This window comes from Poecilia reticulata, chromosome 8, assembly GCF_904066995.2.
Source record: "Poecilia reticulata chromosome 8, P_reticulata-male-v2, whole genome shotgun sequence".
Taxonomy (NCBI): Eukaryota; Metazoa; Chordata; class Actinopteri; order Cyprinodontiformes; family Poeciliidae; genus Poecilia; species Poecilia reticulata.
The window spans coordinates 4,172,308-4,186,476 of record NC_088837.1 but is presented as its reverse complement, the minus strand read 5'-3'; the positions used below and the strand labels follow the sequence as shown (position 1 = coordinate 4,186,476).

The following is a 14,169-nucleotide window of genomic DNA, read 5'->3' as shown; positions in this document are numbered from 1 at the left end:
GTCGCTCTCCTCCACGTTCGCACGGAAGAAGAAAAGTCAGAATTAATGGATACACCGGAAGAGGGGGGTCAGGTCGTCAAGTTTAAAGATCAGCGAAAAGATAGATATCGGAATGGGAAGAGATATTTTATGAGCAAATTATTTAAAGTGGGCACAGAAGTCTGGTTCGGGCTCTCTGAAAAAGGGCCCTTTTTGAAGCTCCCGAACAGTTCCATCTTGCTGGACACATCTCGAGAGGACTTTACCGTGTCCTACCCACTCTCAGAGGCCTATTTCCTCAACCACTTCATCTATATTCGACCCGCGGACTTACAGGAGGCGAAGGAAGTACGAGGAAGCGAGGAGGCAACGCCACGGCCGTGGCGTGATCCGTTTTATTTTCTCCCCTTGGAATTCCCGATTTGGAAAGGGAAGATGTCGCCAGAGGCAATCAGTCATACTGGGGGTACGCCGACCTGCCAACAACGACTCCCATGGATCTTTAATACAGTGTACCTGGCCCTGGGAGGGAAGGAGCTACGGATTCGATGGGGGCCCCATTATCTGGAACCTCTACAAGGTCAGTATTGTGAGATATCAGTAAGAGACATAGTCATTTGGACTACATCACCGGGTATGACCAGAACAGTAGTAAAAATGGAGGCAAACCCCGATGCTTACATTTTCAATAACGCCAGACTCCCACTGAAATTGGAATTGGACCGAGTCTATCCCAACCCACCACACCAGAGGATCTTTGTTCCACCACCCTGGGGATATCGCACACGACTGACACTACATGGACAGTCGTTGTGTACGTACATTACAGTACCAGCGCCTATAGGCTACACGCATGAAGCCTGGCGAGATCAATCGCTGAGAGAGGGTTCGGCCCAAGGCCCATTTCCTCGACCGGATTACTGGAGGGTATTCCTCTGGAAGTGGGTGTGGAGGAGGTTGGAACCTAAGTTGCCCTACCCTTCTCCAGTATATAGTTCGCTACTACGAGGGCGAGCCATCAGACGGGCTGCTACAACCACGGTTCCTCAGCGGCACCCCAAAGTCTTGGCAAAGATCGGCGCCAGACCAAATGCAGCAGATCCCAGAGTACCATTGACCTACGCTTTAACCTGTTAAGCCCGACGGACCCTCCGAGGGTTCCAGCTGCCATGTGACCTCGACTCGCTCTGTAAACAAAGGCTCCGTGTGCCTTTAAATTTTTTTTTTTATTATTATCCGCTAAAAGAGGCTTTAATCTTTCAAAACTATTCCATTTTGCCCAAATGTTAAGATTTAGAGCTATTTAAAAACAGCTGATGAGATTTAAAGGTCCTCGGGCGATGACGCAACTGCCTGGAAACACCCGATCAGCTGATCATCACGGCCATTTATGCTCACGGAGAGTGGAAGACCTCAGAGTATGGCACAGATGTCGGCTACGCAAAATCATAACGTATTTCCGGAACCCCATCTAAATGAATGCGTAATTCTTGCGCTCTCCAAGCGTTCTCCGTGCGTAAGCATGTGTGGTATACGGGAGTCTGAGCACGTGGAGTTATCTCGGTTCCGTGAGTTCAGTTTTGATTTATTTATGATAAATCGATCATAGCAGCAGAAACTTGACGATTTAGAGGCTTTTGAAGGCTTTTGAACAACAACGGTTTTTCGATTTGCTAGGAGTGGAGCTAAATCTTGGAAAAATTCTCTCAATGGCGCGGAGGAAAATGTCCGATGTGGAGGCGCTGGAAGAACTATTTCGGAGCGATTTTGAGCTGGAAGATTCTTCTGATAGCTGGTGGGATTCGGACGAGGAGGAAGAGGAAGAGCAGGACACAGCAGACAGACTTGATCTCGGTGTTGTGTAAGTTTTCCGCCGCAATTTCACACAATATATTTGATGTTTTGGTTCTATTTATTTATTTATTTCAGTGATTATATGCTTGTAATAACGGCAGGAAGTAAAACCATGTGGTTATTTGTTTATTTATGTTTTACTAAAATATGTTTTATTTTACTAGTAAGGATTTCATGTTTACTTTGGTTCATTACTTTGTAATAAACCTCTAATTCTTCAAATACTTTATTTTTATTTATAGTCGAGTGGAAGCCGAACCATCAAGCTCAGGTGACGCTGAACCTCCCCCCACCTCTCATGATTCTTCACCTTCTTTGAGGTAAGATGTCCATTTTTTGGTGGTGATGGTGGTGGTGGATTTTCAAAATTGTTTATTTGCTCTTTTAAATTATTCAAAAAGTATTTTTGACTGTTTTATCTTGTTTCAATAAAAGTTTTCTATTTGGAGTCAAAGAAAGAGCTTTCAGGTCATCATTATTATACATATTACACTGTGCACAATGGTACATTTTGCATATAAATGGGGTAAATGTCATGACCAATGGTTATATTATATGTAGAAAGTGTCATTAGGTGGTAATAAGCTATTTAATTTTAACAAACCCCCAGTATTGATGTAAAAAACACATTTGGCACAGTTTGGTGACATTTTGGATAAATGTGCCAAAATGGCCTCTCCGCCTAAGAAATTTCTCACTAATACCATTCTAAAATAAATATGATTCATCTGATTGAGTCCAAATTTGGTATACTTTTACACAACATTTAGATTTAAAAGTCTGTACTACTTTTTTGTGTTACAAATACTATTTTGGTAGTGTTTTCAATGTTTATTTCAAAGAAAATTTTGGCGAGGTTCAAAAAATGCAAAATATTTTGTATTTTGTCCCTAATATTTCAGGCAGGGTCAAAGCTACAATGGTGCTGACACCAGAAAACCATTCTATGACATCTTACCTTTACAGAGGTACCAAAAGTTTCTTATTAAATCTAATAGCTGTGAGGCTATAAGTGATTTACTTTTGTGTGTTTTTGTCAGGCGGAAATTTATTTATACCCCCTTAGGGGGTAAGAGGTTAAGAAACCCAAAATGGAAGAAACCCGCCTAAGGCGTGTGGTAACAAGAGCGGACTCGCTGGATGATTCTACAGATTCGGACGACACCACAGACGACGAACCGGACACCCCTGAATGACCCTTGCTACGGAAAACGACTACGAGAAAGGATATGTCGCTTTGCACCAAAGCCCTGCTTACGCTTTTCGCTCTGCTATCTGCTACTACTATTCTCATCACCATCCTATACTTCGTAGGAGTAGGGCCATGGCATCTCACGCATTCAAGAGTTACCTATGGTCGCTCCAAGTACTTTACCTTCAATTGTTGGAATACCACTACCACCTCTATTTTTGTGCCATGGGACGACGAGTCTTCTGTTCAGAACCAAAGTCGATTATTCGAGAAAGAGAATGGAAAGAAGTATGTGGAAAGCAGAGCCTACAAGTTGAATGATTCCACGGTTGATGACATCCTAAACCGCACCTGGGAAATCTACAGTTACAGTCCCCTCAAAGATGGAGTAATCTGCTGGATACGGATCATGCATCAGAAAGAGCGACAGACGGCCCGATGCAACTGGATCCATCCAGACCACGGCATGCCAGAGTGGCATTGTAACAAGGCCTGCCGACCCCTAGCGCTGTCACCATCCCAAGGATACTGGGACACCGAGGTGATTTATTCAGCCCCACATAGGTCCTCAGGCTGCAGGACTTGGCTCCCATGAGGAGAGTTCTGGGGAGATTATCACCTAAATTGCGAAGAAGAGGAAATTGACCCTGCGACCCTGTATCAGAACCGAACTGCTGATAACAGCACTCGGATACAACCGACAGGGCGACCCGGACAACCCGTCTGGCAAAACATTACAGCCTTCTTGATTAAACAAGGACCCAGACAGTTCATGTATCAGAACGAGCAACAAGAATGTTATAGAAATCAGTTTACTATCCTAAATGTGTGCCTGTGGAACAAATATGTCAGTTGCACTGGACAAAATCACATAGTTTTGGCTCTGAAAGAAGATTGGTCATTTTCATGGGTCCGTGCAAGTGCGGTGCAAACTTGACCCCAGTTTAAACAGATAATTCTCCACAAACTATCTCTAGGGTAAGACCCACGTTTTGGGGATTTTCCGGACCTGTTAGGCAGAGAACTGGGCAGTAGTGAGTCCGAAGAGTTGTGAGGCGTAGGCGGGACTTACTATTGGGTAGTAACAGACACACCCAACGCTACTACAGTAGATGTGACTAAGGAGCAGATTTAGAAGTACACTGAAAGCTACAGAATTTGTTAAAAACTGTGAGCTGCGCCTAAGTATATAAAAGAGAGAAGTTCAAATACATTCTGAGAGAGACACTCCTTCCTAAAGGTGAAAATATATCACAGATTTCAAAAGAAAATAAAAACGGAATTATAGGAAATAGCGCCCACTTCACTTCCGGAGTGCAGTGGTCCCATTTCCAAATAAGGTAAGAGACTGACAGTGGTCCGTCCCGCCCCTTTCTGTTTGCTGTAGCGAGGTCGTTCTCTTCTAGTTAGGTAGAGGTTGAGTTAAACTGTTAAAACTTAACATTTTAACTTGAGTTTTAACTCAACTCACGTTAAAACAACATTTTAACTCAAGTTTTAATTTTTCATTTTCTCAGCTGGTTTGGTCACATGAGCTGCAGACTAACAGACAATCTTCTAAGAATACTTTGAATGGCAGATATAACAGCAGGTAAATGGTGGTGAAACCAAAAACATCTCTGTCTCAACTGTTTGCTGAAAGAACATGGAAGATGGCAAGAAATACTTTAGCAGAGATCATCCATCCTAATTTTTTGTCAGTTTGACCCTTTGAGCTCCTGAAGGCGTTACTGTTTCCTCTGATAACTAAGAACATCTATTACAAGTCATTTATTGACAGTGCAATAATTATTCTTAACCAAATTAAATAATATTTACCTATAGCGTCCAAAGTGTTTTGCTCTATTCACAAATTGTAGATAATCAATCATATCTTTATTCCAGACACAAAAAGGTCCATAGAAAAAAGGTAAAAACAAGCAAAATAAAATAAAAATAAAAATAAACATGACATATTATTCACTGAGTCACAAATAAATGATGACCCCAATGATTCCATAATCTTGAAGAGAGTCTCACAGTACTAAAAGCAAGATTTACTAAAATGAAATTATATTATTGCATGACACATATAATCTACACATGCATTTATACACATGATCCTGAGCCCAGCTGCACATGTGGGAACAGCATTATGTACAAACACATGGCCAGCACTGCTCCATCTAGGTACTTTGAGTAGGAGCCTCATGCCATCATTGTAGGACACATAAAGTTTCTGCAGGATACTTTTTTTTTGTATCGCCGCCACAGATGGGCCGTGTAATAATGTGATTCATGAATACGATTTATCGTTTTAGAGTCATAGAAAAATGTCCTCGTTGATAGATTAAATAGTTTCATCTTATTTTTTTTATATATAAGATTCTACAACAAAAAGTCTCAACAATGTACATGGCACTGTAAAAACAAAAAAAATGAATTTTTGCTTATATCTGTTTAACAACCTGGGTTGTTATTCTTCTGTACTTAATTCATTTGTTTGTTATTGACTTTTGCTAAATTAAATTTCATACATATACATTGCAAATTGTATTTTTATTATAGTTGATCATGTTGTTTTTCATGGGCTGCACAGTGGCACAGTTGGTAGAGCTGTTGCCTTGCAGCACGAAGGTTCTGGGTTCAATTCCCGGCCCTGGTCTTTCTGCATGGAGTCTCCATGTTCTACCTGTGCATGGTGGGTTTTCTCCAGGTACTCTGGTTTCCTCCCACAGTCCAAAAACATGACTGTCAGGTTAATTGGTCTCTCCAAATTGCCCCTAGGTGTGTGTGTGTGTGTGTGTGTGTGTGTGTGTGTGTGCATGGTTGTTTGTCCTGTGTGTCTCTGTGTTGCCCTGCGACAGACTGGCGACCTGTCCAGGGTGACCCGGCCTCTCGCCCGGAACGTTAGCTGGAGATGGGCACCAGCACCTCCTGACCCCACTGAGGGACAAGGGTGAAAGAAAATGGATGGATGTTGTTTTTCATGTCTCCTTATTTCTTTTGTTCCTCCTATAATTGATGGAGATATATAGATATTATTTATAATGTATGAAAGTATTGTTTGTCATTTAATTAGCTCTACATCCTAAAGAAAATGAAAAAATATGTTGTTTTATAATGCCAGAATTAATAGTAAATAATAAAGACGTTGAGGTATTCTGATTTAGTAATGCAATTAGATTAGTTGTGTTACCACCCCACGCCAGTAGAGGCAGTCGAAGGCCCGAAAAGGTGCCACTAGGAGTAGATTTAGAAGTACACCGAAAGCTACAGAATTTGCTAAAACTGTGAGCTGCGCTTAAGTAAATAAAAGAGAGAAGTTCTGAGAGTGAAAATCCTTCCTAAAGGTGAAAATATATCACAGATTTAAAAAGAAAATAAAAACGAAAGTATAGGAAATAGCGCCCCTTCACTTCCGGATCGCAATGGTCCCATTTCCAAATAAGGTAAGACATAGACATAATATAATTATGTCTTATTATTATATTATTCCATATTATTACATAATATAACATAATTATATTATGTCTATGAGGTAAGAGACTGACAGTGGTCCGTCCCCGCCCCATTCTGTTTGCTGCAGCGAGGTGTACTTGGACAAAAATCCCTGCACTACTGTGTCCCCGGTAGGACAAACATGTCAGAATTGCCATGATACCAACAGCACCCTCTTTTGGAACACTTATGTACTGCTTTACATGTTTAATCCAGGTCATGCTAGTTCTGCTATTGTATCGTTTTTGTCGTGTTTTAGGAGTGTTTAGTGCGTGAGAAAGTGTGGTGGGAATTTCCCACGCGGTAACATTATGGCTCCTTCTTGCAGGAGCTTGTTTTATGCTAGAGACTGACCTTATCTCGATGCCCATTGTGTGAAATGCAGGGATGTTTTACCAAATCTCATGTAGCAGATGGTTAACATAAGGCTGAGTTTTATATAAACAGCTTTATATAAAGATATGGTTCATTTTTGTTTCTGCATTGTTTCAAGATGCAAGTTTATATAAACTAAAATATAAAAATGGCTTCCAGTAAATAAAATGTCAGTATTTTATTTTATTTTTCAGAGCATTTTAATTAATTGCTTTCCTTTCTTTGAAAAAGACACTCACTGGTCGTTCCTTTATTGTAAACAAAATCCACTATGCTATCACTGTAATTTTAAATGATTTCATTGTGGTTACTGTATTATGGGTAATCCTCAGAGCCATGAGGATCACTGATGAGGAGTTTGTTTTATGCCTGAGCCTGACCTTACCTCGATGCCCCTTGTTTGAAATGCAGATGGAGAATTAAAGAAAAACAACTGATGCCAACTTGAGCTGCTCCTTGTCGTTCATTACCACACCAAGAGAAGCCACCAGAACCACATAGGCCACACTTGCCACAGGTGATTGGTATCAGCGTCTGTTAGCTCCCATCTTTAACGGTTCCCACATTTTCTGCTACCGTGGCTAAGCATGGAGTGGAACATTGTAAAACTACGTCGGTCCACCGGTTTTTGCGCAAGCGCACCTTAGACACCGCTAAGTTAGCGATAGCGAAAGAGGAGTTTGCAAACATGGAGCGTCTTGGCATTGTACGGCACTCCAAAAGTCCATGGGCGTCTCCGTTGCACATGGTTCCCAAAGCAGAGGTGGGTTGGCGATCCTGTGGGGATTTTCAGTGCCTTAACAACGCAACCAGTAATGACAGGTACCCAATTCCTCACAATCAGGGCTTTTCTGCGAGCCTGGCTGGAGCAACCGTGTTCTCTCAGGTGGACTTGGTGCGAGGCTACCATCAGATTCCAGTCCGTCCCTTAGATGTACCCAGGGTTGAAAGTAGACGGGTACGGCAGGGTACTGTGTACCCCTAAAAGATTTAGCAGGGGTACACAGTACCTGCAAGAGAGAGAGGCTGTCTGTTGTAAAAAAAATTAGTGGGTTCACTGTGCAGCTGTGAGTTCACCCACTAATCAGCCGTGACTCATTAGTTTTTCAAGAACAATTTAAAACACGACTTAATCAGTTAATAAGTAACTTTTTTCCCCATTTCATATTGTTTCTGAATTGTTCTTTACTAGAGCAGGGGGGCCATATGTCAATCGTGGAAGGTTTTGAGTCGATCTCAGCATTAGGTGACAAACTGAACGTCGCCAGGACGATGAGATCAGCACTTCCTCCTCTGACTCCTTATCAAAACGTTCGTAACTTTATTAAAGAACAACAACAAAAAAATCAACAAAACATGTTCAAATTAATGACCCAACAACAATAATAATCTCGGTGATTATTGTTTCAACAAGGTGTTGCGCAATCCTGTGCGTTTCGGTTCCATTACCAAAATAACGAGCAGAGCAGGAGTTTAAAATGAACTAATCAACCACCTCTGTTCATGAGAGGCTTATTAATGATCGCAAAATAAATATCAAGACTGCAAACCTGATTTCTTAACGGACTGAATGTTATGTTTTTAACGTAATCTCTGCTCGGCTTGTGGAGCGGAGGAGGTTGCAATGGGGGGTGCTTAAATGTCAGGGAGACGGAGAGTAAAAAGGTGCGAGTGCTTTAGAGTTGATCACCTGTTCAAGTTGTTTTACCTTTGCTGTGGCTCATCACAGCCGCTGTAGTTTCTGAACATTCAATAAACGACAAACTTGGACTAATTACCTCGTTCTTTGTGACTATACGTCATTTACAACAAACATCAAACACGGTAAAAATGTTTCATTAAGTATTTAACAAACAAATGGTGTCTACTGCGATAATTATGTGAAATTAAATTAATTGTCTAATTTTTTTTAAAAATTGTTTGGTGCTTTGAGTTCAGAGTCTGAGAGGCTTTTCCTTTATCAAACAAATTTTTTTGCCTCTTATTTCGTGGAAATATTGATGTTGATGAGATTTTCTCCAAAATAATAACCTTTTTCAACCTTTATAGCTCCACTGTTGAAAATGAGGTTCTAACATTCACAAATGATAGTGAAATAAAATCCAGTCCAAAATCTGGTTTGAGGCGATGTCTCGACTGGCAAACCTCGGCCTTTGGTCCCTACTAGTTGGCGTCGGCGGGTTTTTGACGCAGTTCATTCCTTTTCAAGCGTTAAAGTTTGTGTGGCCGGGACTCCATAAAGATGTACGGACATGGGTGGCTTCCTGTCTGGCTTCCTGTCTGGCTTGCCAGCGTCCCAAGGGCACCTTCCAAAGGTTTTACCTATCAAAAGATAGGTCAGACAGAAGTACTCAGTGACCGGAGGCAGTTCCGCTGTCATCAACCACTTCGGTTGATGTGGCTCGAGCATTTATCTCCTCCTGGGTGTCTCGGTTTGGTGTGCTATTGGTCCAACAGAGGTCCCCAGTTCACTTCAGAGTTGTGGACTGCAGTTGCAGAGAGCCATGGAGTTAAACTCCACCATACTGCTGCCTACCATCCACGGCCAATGGTCTTTGTGAGAGGTTCCACCGCACAATGAAGGCTGCATTGCGGGCCTCATTGGTGGATAATAGTTGGATAGATCGCCTGTCTTGGGTTTTGTTGGGCTCCAAAAGAGGACCTGCTGTTTTCTTCAGCTGAGTTGGTCCTGGGTCAGCCCTTGAGGGTGCCAGGGGAATTTCTTCCGGGTCCAGTGGGTTTGGTTGATTCCCAGGGGAGTAGGAACGATTCTAAATGGGGAATCTAGATCTTTTGCCCCGTTGGCAGCACATCACTGCCTTCCACAGGTGTTTGTGCCAAAGGACCTAATGTCTGGCTAGTATGTATTTATCTGCTCACCACTTCACCTGCCTTACGATGGTCCATTCTGAGTTTTGGAGAGGGGACCTAAGGATTTTTTGGTGGAGTTGGGGGGTAATCAGGAGAGTATTTTGGTGGACTGTTTGAAGCCAGCTCGTGTTTCCAGGGGACCCAGTTGAGTTGGCTCATCCACCTCGCTGTGGTCATCCCCCAGTTTCTTTACCCACTCTTCCGGGTCCATCAGACGGCACTTATGAGTCTGATTTGGACCTGAAATTCAAGAACCTGGTGCTGAGATGTTATTGCTGCTGACATTGTTGACGTTTGAAGGTAGTGTAAGTAGACACACTCTAACAACAAAAAATACATCAAGACAAAATACAGTTATTAGTCATTCTTAAACTGAAGTCTTTTAAGTTTCACAACTGAGAAAAGAGAAAGATAGAATATGGCTCTGAAAAATCTGTGGACACCATCATCGTCTAAAAAATGACCAGGAAATTAAAGGAGTTGATCTGAAGTCATATACTTAGAAAAAAACTATGCTTCAAGAAAACTACCACTGTAGACAGAATGTAACTTAAATTAATTAAATATACATGAACTGATGATGGATTGGGGCTGCACAGTAAGTAGAGCTGTTTGTTGCCTTGCAGCAAGAAGGTTCTGGGTTCAATTGCCGGCCTGGGGTCTTTCTGCATGGAGTTTGCATGTTCTCCCTGTGCATGGTGGGTTTTCTCCGGGTACTCTGGTTTCCTCCCACAGTCCAAAAACATGACTGTCAGGTTAATTGGCCTGTCCAAATTGCCCCTAGGTGTGAGTATGTGTGTCTCTGTGTTGCCCTGCGACAGACTGGCGACCCGCCTCTCGCCCGGAACGCTAGCTGGAGATAGGGACCAGCACCCTCCCGACCCCACTAAGGGACAAGGGTGTGAAGAAAATGGATGGATTGTGTATTGGAATTACTTCATTTAGTAGGAGGCTGTCCTGTGACAACAAAATTCATGTTTCTTTTACAATATGATCAATATTTAGCTTTATAATTTTATCTCTGCTCTATAACATTAAATTAGGCAGTAAGCATGATGTGGGACATTTTTGAGCTCACCATGTGTCGTCATGACTGACCATGGCACAGTATGCAGAAAACAGGGTTGTGTTCTCAGGACACCAGAATGGAGACTTTGCTGTGGTTGAAAAATTTAAATGAAATCAAGACTGAGTAATGACAGCAGCAGATTCTGCTGTCGTGTTTAGTGTTTGTTGAGTGGATCCAAAAGCAGCAGGTATGTAGAGTTGCATTCCTCTTGTGAATTTTAATGAAAAGATTAACAAACTTACAATAGGACCATCTGAACCCAGGCTTCGAGGGGTGTGCCGGGTGAAAAGGGGGCGTGTCAGATGCCTCGAAGCGTGCCCCGCTTCGAGTCCTGTGTCGTCTTGCTGAAAACCACGTGGCCGGCAACAAATGATGCCTCACATCATAGACATAATATAAGAGTAGACCCCGCATTGGCTGCTCCGGCGCAGGAAATATGGCGGCCATCTTGGAGAGGTCGTCCCTCCTACTTTGCTCAACCAAACAGCAGAAGATGCCTCAGCACTGAGGGTTATTGTTGTTCTGATCGATGGACTATTGATGTGAGGCTCCATAGACAACATTTCACAAGTAAGAAATGTGTATATATTGTGATTAGAATATTACTTTACTGTATTTATGTCCACCGGCGAGATACCAGCTAATATTAGCCACAGTGCTTGGTGTAATACGGGTTCAGCCGCTATGAAGGATAACTGAGATTCTGTAAATCTAAAAAATTTATTATTCTCTAACATTGACTTAGATTATCTGATACAAGAACCTATATTAGAAATGAAACAATATAACACATATTATAAAACTTATATTATGTGTTATAACATTCACCAGCAAAGTTTACACAGGTGGTAAAGACTATTATTTATGTGTAATTCTCTCACTCTGTCAAAAGTAAGATACATCCCAAATCTTCCGTTTTTGTTTTGAAGGTTACCTAAAGACACGATGTGAGGAAGAAGAGGGAGAATCTATAAAGAGAGACGGATTCACTGCAGCACGTGTAACCAGCAGGTGGAGATCTTTTTAAAAGTGATAAGATGCACCCGAACACAGATTTAACAGTGCATAATATTTTATTAAACAATTCTTCTTTGAAACAGTTTTAAAAACGAGGCTTCAGGCCTACTACTCGGTCCCTGGAACAAAAGGATCACAAAAGGAAAAAGGACAGACAAGTTCAATTATTCCAAAAGAAATAAAACATGCAATGCAAAAGAAATTAGTAAAGCAAACAAAAAGAAAACAAATTAGTAACTTCAATCACAAAACCATAAAAGAAAACAATTCAAACAATGGAACAAATTGTTGTCATCTGCTTCCAAATGCCCTTCTATGGGGCCAGAGAAGTCACGCCCCGCCCACACTGCCGGCCCAATCCACAGCAGGTTTAGTTGAGAGCGGCCCAAACAAACAACGGCAAGACAAGACAGCAGAGCGTCCAAAGCGCTGTAGCTCCAAACACAATCAGTTGCCTGAAACAGAAAACCCATTAACAGTGGATCCAGATAAAAGAAATCAAAAGTTAAATAGCAGGTAGCTTACCCAGGGGTGGAAATACAGCCTAACCCGGGAGGAAGCGGGTCAGCAGGTGAGGACCAGACGGAAGCTGTATGCCACAGCAACACCCAGCTGCAGCCGGCAACGCCATCGGAGCAACACTGCAGAAACGCACGATAGGTGTAGCACCCAAAAACCAACCATGATCTCAGCTACGGATAGCAAAACTGGGACTTACGATTGCAGACGAGTCAACCAAACCCACAAGCCGACATGTAGCCGCCGACCAGTGGTGGAGAAAGTACTCAAAATATTTACTTAAGTAAAATTACAAATACACAGACAAAAATGTACTCAAGTAAAAGTAAAACTACCACATTAACATTTGTACTTAAGTAAAAGTAAAAAAAGTACTGGCTTTTAAAAATACTTAAGTATTGAAAGTAAAAGTACTTGCTGAATGGATTACCTAATCGCTAATATCAAGTGAACCGATTGTATTTCATTTTAATACATTAGAAATGTGCCATTTTAATGAACAATGCCACAGATAAAACATGTTTTTATTGTGTTTACTCTGTAACATAGTTTAGACTTAGATATATGATTCTATGCATCATAATTTCAGGGATGGAAACATTTTGTCTCCTGTCCTAACATAACATGAACTTCACTTTTTTTGCCACTAGTGGCATTTATTTTGAAAGAAATCCAACAGAAAGGGGATGGAAAGAAGGTGGGTGGGAGAGGACAGGCAGCCAAGGAGCCAGTAGCTGAGTTGTAGTCAAGACCACCTACCCAAGACCAAGTCAAGACCAGCACCCCGCGCTACGTGACACAAAAAAAATTTACTTTTACCTATCAAAATTGCTTCTCAAATTGATCTGAAAGATCCACATTCCCATAAAAAAAATGGTAAACTGACAATGACTGACAAAGGCTAACACTTAAATGCTGTTTTATTAAAGTTGATACCGAAAGTGAACCTCTAAACGTCACACCACTGACAATCAGCGGCGTATACATGTTCCCAAATGTGGTTAAAGCTGCTGCTAGCTGGTTTACTCTCCGATCAGAGGCTGTTTATTTTATACACAGTCAGAGAATGGTGGATTGACAATGAGTAATGATGGTTATCTCACACTTTAATGCTGTTATTATTAACTTTATGTCAGGGTCTGTTTGTCCTCCCCTTTTCCTAGTTTCTTAGTTTGTTTTCCTTTAGTTAGTTTTATTTCCACCTGTCCCTGGAACCACCACTTCTCAAGACATCCAGCAGATGTCACCCATGCTCCACCCCTGAGAAGTGTCCTGGTTCAACCCGGACACACACCTGCAGCTGGTTTAGAGGGCGTGGACCTGCGATATAAGCAGCAGCTACACTCCGTCTCACCGCCTGAGTGTTTGCCTACCACGGTAACCAGCGTTCCAGAAAGAGGCCTTCTGTGACTACTCTCGTCTAACCCTTGTTGTCTCCCTCGCCAGATTATCCCGCCGTCTTCTAGTTGTTTCCCGGAAACCAGCTGCCCCCGCATTCGTGTAAGTCTGTCTCCCCGCTGTGGATCACCTCCCTCCTGTGTGATTTCCCGACGCTGCCGGTGTTGCCGGTCAGACGCCACTCCCTGTGTGTGTGTGCGTGGTCTCCCCTCGTCGATCCCTCCCCGGGATTTCCCCTTCGGGACGCTACGGGCCAGGAGGCCCACGCCCGAACTTCCCGGAGGACCGCCTGGACGGATCAGGCTCCAGGCCGTGCCCGACATCAGAGCTAAGCATCGCTCGTCAACGGACACTTGGCTCGCGCTCCGCTTCGCCCCTAATACCTCCACCCCAAGTAAGCTCACCTCAGTCATTT

The 14,169-nt window shown here is 42.4% G+C and overlaps 1 long non-coding RNA gene across 1 annotated transcript; it reads right to left on the bottom strand.

The window, feature by feature from the left end:
• Positions 1–11,874: 11,874 nt before the first annotated feature.
• Positions 11,875–12,451, bottom strand: LOC145552452 (uncharacterized). Its single transcript, XR_014088513.1, has 2 exons — positions 12,363–12,451; positions 11,875–12,292 (listed from the first exon to the last, which is right to left on the bottom strand). It is a non-coding gene; the product is annotated as an uncharacterized LOC145552452 (long non-coding RNA).
• Between the last annotated feature and the right edge of the window lie 1,718 nt (positions 12,452–14,169).